General features: G+C 39.3%; 1 non-coding gene across 1 annotated transcript; it reads right to left on the bottom strand.

Moving 5' to 3' along the window:
* Window positions 1-691: 691 nt before the first annotated feature.
* Window positions 692-841, bottom strand: LOC112925564 (U12 minor spliceosomal RNA). Its single transcript, XR_003236153.1, has one exon. It is a non-coding gene; the product is annotated as a U12 minor spliceosomal RNA (small nuclear RNA).
* Window positions 842-5,377: the final 4,536 nt, after the last annotated feature.

The raw sequence follows: 5,377 nt of genomic DNA, 5'->3' as shown, positions 1-5,377 counted from the left end.
TAAAGATTTTGGATGATGGTTCTGAGGAATGGTCTGAGCAAGTGATATGGGCAAGTAGCTGTTCCCACAAATTGCACAAACTTGTTAAAAATTAGCAGCTAACAATATAGTTTGCCCAAATCAAACGTGATATAATTAGTACATTAGATTTTGAATGACATAGTAGATAAAAGATGCCTCTATCTTTTCGTTCACTCTGAAACGAACCAAACACATGAAGAAAAATAAACAATAATGGCAACTCAGTCTTTGAGGAGAATGGAAAACACTAAATAACCAAATCATGAAGTGAGCTGGGAACTTTGGGAAGAGCTGGCAAAGCACAGACTTCTTCAAAGCAATGAAGCATCCATGAAGCCAATGACTTATAGTATGGAACAAAAAGATCTATGTGCTTGGGCTGGGCTAGGGGATACAGAACCCCCCCTTGAATCTCACTTGACTCCATGGAGTGGCAGGGAACAGGTAAGAATGTCATAAATAAATGAAACAGCTAACCCAGTTATTTAGACAAACAAAATGAATCCAAAAAAAGCACACAAAAAAATAAAGACCGAAAAATGATAGAACTAAAAGGATGAATTCAACAGTTCTCCCTTCCTTCCTTTCTTTCTTTTTGTCTTTCTTTTATACCTTCTCACCCCATATATATTTCCTTCATACCAGTCTACTCCTTCAGTGTCAATGGGGAGGGAAAGATCACAACTCCCAGGCATCCCACAAAGTAGGCAGGTCACCTTAGACTCAACCTTTACCCACTCAAAAATTCATCTCACATTAGCAGTGAGGATTTGGACATCACTCTGAATTGTCATTTTCCTTACTCATAAGTCTAAGATTAGCATCCAACAGTTGTTTCTTTTTTTTATAAAGTGTATTTTAAAGATTTTATTTATTTATTCATGAGAGACACAGGCAGAGAGGGAGAGGCAGAGACACAGGCAGAGGGAGAAGCAGGCTCCATGCAGGGAGCCCGACACGGGACTCGATCCTGCGTGTCTAGGATCACACCCTGGGCCAAAGGTGGTGCTAAACCGCTGAGCCACCCAGGCTGCCCCAAACAATTATTTCTTTAAATACAAAATGAGTTCTAGCAATTTTGGGCTGGAGTCTTTTGAGTTTTCTATATACAGTGTTATGTCAACTGCAAAGAAAGAGAGTTTGACTTCTTTGCAATTTGAATGCCTTTTATTTCTTTTTGTTGTCTGATTGCTGAGGCTAGGACTTCTAGTACTATGTTGGACAACAGTGGTGAGATTGGGCATCCTTGTTGTGTTCCTGACCTTACGGAGAAAGCTCTCAGATTTTCCCCACTGAGAATGATATTCACTGTGGGCTTATCATAGATGGCTTTTATGATATTGAGATATGTTCCCTCTATCCCTACACTGTGAAGAGTTTTAATCAGGAATGGGGGGATCCCTGGGTGGCGCAGCGGTTTGGCGCCTGCCTTTGGCCCAGGGCGTGATCCTGGAGACCCGGGATCGAATCCCACATCGGGCTCCCGGTGCAAGGAGCCTGCTCCTCCCTCTGCCTGTGCCTCTGCCTCTCTCTCTCTCTGTATGACTATCATAGATAAATAAAAAAAAAATATATTAAAAAAAAGGAATGGGTGCTGTATTTTGTCAAATGCTTTCTCTGCATCTATTGAGAAGAGGATCATACAGTTCTTGACCAACAAGCACATGAAAAAATGCTCCACATCACTTGCCATCAGGGAAATACAAATCAAAACCACAATGGGATACCACTTTACACTGGTGTGAGTGGTTAAAATTAACAAGACAGGAAATAACAAATGTTGGCAAGGATGTAGAGAAAGGGGAACCCTCTTGCACTGTTGGTGGGAATGCCAGCTGGTACAGTCACTTTGGAAAACAGTGTGGGGATTCCTTAAGAAGTTAAAAATGGAGCTATCCTATAATCCAGCAATTGCTCTACTGGGTGTTTACCCCAAAGTTACAGATGTACTGAAATTAAGGAACACCTGCATCCCAATGTTCATAGCAGCAATGTTCATAATAGCCAAACTGTGGAAGGAGCCACAATGATGTCTTTTGATAGTTGAATGAATAAAGAACATGTGGGATATATATATATATATATATACCACTCACCATACACAAAGATAAACTCAAAATGGATGAAAGACCTTAATGTGAGACAAGATTCCATCAAAATCAAAATACTAGAGGAGAACACAGGCAACACCCTTTTTAAACGTGGCCACAGTAACTTCTTGCAAGATACATCCATGAAGGCAAGAGAAACAAAAGCAAAAATGAACTATTGGGACTTCATCAAGATAAGAAGCTTTTGCACAGCAAAAGATACAGTCAACAAAACTCAAAGACAACCTACAGAATGGGAGAGGATATTTGCAAATGATGTATCAGATAAAGGGCTAGTTTCCAAGATCTATAAAAAACTTATCAAATTCAACAGCAAAGAAACAAACAATCCAATCATGAAATGGGCAAAAGACATGGGCAGAAATCTCACAGAGGAAGACACAGACATGGCCAACAAGCACATGAGAAAATGCTCTGCATCACTTGCCAACAGGGAAATACAAATCAAAACCACAATGAGATCCCACCTCACACCAGTGAGAATGGGGAAAATTAACAAGGCAGGAAACCACAAATGTTGGAGAGGATGTGGAGAAAGGGGAACCCTCTTGCACTGTTGGTGGGAAAGTGAACTGGTGCAGCCACTCTGGAAAACTGTGTGGAGGTTCCTCAAAGAATTAAAAATAGATCTGCCTTATGACCCAGCAATTGCACTGCTGCGGATTTACCCCAAAAATACAGATGCAATGAAACGTCGGGACACCTGCACCCCGATGTTTCTATCAGCAATGGCCACAATAGCCAAACTGTGGAAGGAGCCTCAGTGTCCATCGAAAGATGAATGGATAAAGAAGATGTGGTTTATGTATACAATGGAATATTACTCAGCCATTAGAGAGGACAAATACCCACCATTTGCTTCGACGTGGATGGAACTTGAGGGTATTATGCTGAGTGAAATAAGTCAATCGGAGAAGGACAAACATTATATGGTCTCATTCGTTTGGGGAATATAAAAAATAGTGAAAGGGAATAAAGGGGAAAGGAGAAAAAATGAGTAGGAAATATCAGAAAGGGAGACAGAACATGAAAGACTCCTAACTCTGGGAAATGAACTAGGGCGGTGGAAGGGGAGGTGGGTGGGGGGTGGGGGTGACTGGGTGACGGGCACTGAGGTGGGCACTTGATGGGATGAGTATTGGGTGTTATTCTATATGTTGGCAAATTGAACACCAATAAAAATAAATTTATAAAAAAATAAAAATAAAAAAAAACAGAAAAGAAAAATTAGAGAGGAAGACAAACCATGAGAGACTCTTAACTCTGGGAAACAAACCAAGGGTTGCAGAAGGGGAGGTTGGTCGGGGGACGAGGTGACTAGGTGATGGGCACTAAGGAGGGCACTTGGTGGGATGAGCACTGGGTGTTATACTATATGCTGGCAAGTTGAATTTAAATAAAATTTTTAAAAATACAGAATGAAATTTTAAAAACCTAAGAAAACTGTCATCTAATCTGGTCATTCTCAACATGGGTGATTTTACCCACTACTTTCCCCAGGTGACATTTGGCAATGTCTGAAGATATTTTTGGCTGTCACAATTGGTGCTACTGGTATCTGGTGGGTAGAAATAGGGATGCAGCCAGATATGCCAATACAGACCCCACAACCAATGATGTTTTGACCCAAAACTTCAGTAGTACCAAGGCTGATAAACTCTGGCCTGAGCTGATCAAGAGAAAGGTTGGGAATTGCATATAAATAAGAATTAGGATGCAGAAGTGATCTGACTCAAAGGTATTTGAAAAATTATAGATAGAACACTTGACTCAAATCTGAGCCAATCACTTTGAGAATCTGTAGGTAATTAATGATTTTCTCAGAAAATGTGAGTTACCAAAAGAAACTGTAGAAAACATAGAACTTCTAAACTAATTATCATGGAAGAAACAGAGAAAGTTGCAAGAAAAGACAAAACGGTGAGAGACTGAAAGAGAATTCTATCAACATTTAACAGATTGTTCCAATGTAATTTGGACTGTTCCAGAGTATATAGTAAAGAGAAAATCCTCCTTTAAAAAAAATCAGAGTTAACAAGTTAATACCAGACCTGACAAAGAAACCCATGGAAAAGAAAATTATAGGGGAATCTCTATTATAATTTTCAGTATATTAAAAGAAAATATTAGCTAAAAGATTCTATTAGTACTTAAAGCAATAATGCATGATTCCAGGTGGGATTCATATTAGTGATGAAAGTTTCAATATTAGGGAATCTAATACAATTTATCATTTTAAAATATGATTTATTTTAATAAATCACAGAAAAATAATATGATCATCTTAATGATTTCTGAAAGGGAATTGTTAAAATTCAACATCTGAAAAAAATTTCATGTCTGTCCTTTAAAAAAAAAGAATATATAGATGTTTTCAAATCATGGTTTTATGTACCATAAAACTTTCTATGAGATACACATGCATATATTTATATATAGTTATGTTTAGTCAATTATAAATATAAGTATTATTAAATATACGTTTTTCCCTAAGGTGAACATGAAGAAAAGAAAACCTCTTTTCCAAAATTTGCTATTCCAAATATCTCATAGTCCAGGATACAGAAATTATTTCAGAAGTGCACACATGACTCAAACAGAACCAAGTAAGTGCTCACCTAGAATTTAGGTTATACTTGGAAAGAGGCTTTTTTGCTGGGTGGAATATCATTAGTATGACTCTAGATTTGTGACTGCAGAGCCTGACTGAACCTTTAGAGGTGTGCAGAGTCCAATGGGATGTATTCACAAAATCATTAGAGTTTTGGTCCTGCAAAATAAGAAGGCTATGCAAGAGGCGCCTGGGTGGCTCAGTTGGTTAAGAGTTTGACTCTTGATTTCAGCTCAGATCATGATCTCAGGTTTGTGAGATTGAGCCCGGCCCTGGGGGTGAAGCCTGCTTAAAATTCTTCCACTCTGTCTCCCCTCTCCCCTTCCCCTCCACTTCCTCTCTTAAAAAAAAAAAGGGTGGGGGACGCCTGGGTGGCTCAGCAGTTAAGCGTCTGCCTTTGGCCCAAGATGTGATCCTGGAGTCCTGGGATCGAGTCCCATGTGGGGCTCCCTGCATGGAGCCTGCTTCTCCCTCTGCCTGTGTCTCTGCCTCTCTCTCTCTCTCTCTCTCTCTCTCTCTGTGTGTGTCTTTCATAATAAATAAATAAAATCTTAAAAAAAAGGAATAGGATCAAAATTAATAGTTCACTGAATTCAATCAAATGTTGAAAGCATCGGGGCAGGGGCTTATATCT

Source organism: Vulpes vulpes, chromosome 9 (assembly GCF_048418805.1).
Source record: "Vulpes vulpes isolate BD-2025 chromosome 9, VulVul3, whole genome shotgun sequence".
NCBI lineage: Eukaryota > Metazoa > Chordata > Mammalia > Carnivora > Canidae > Vulpes > Vulpes vulpes.
Note: the sequence above shows the minus strand (reverse complement) of the source record. Positions and strands in the feature narration are given on the sequence as shown.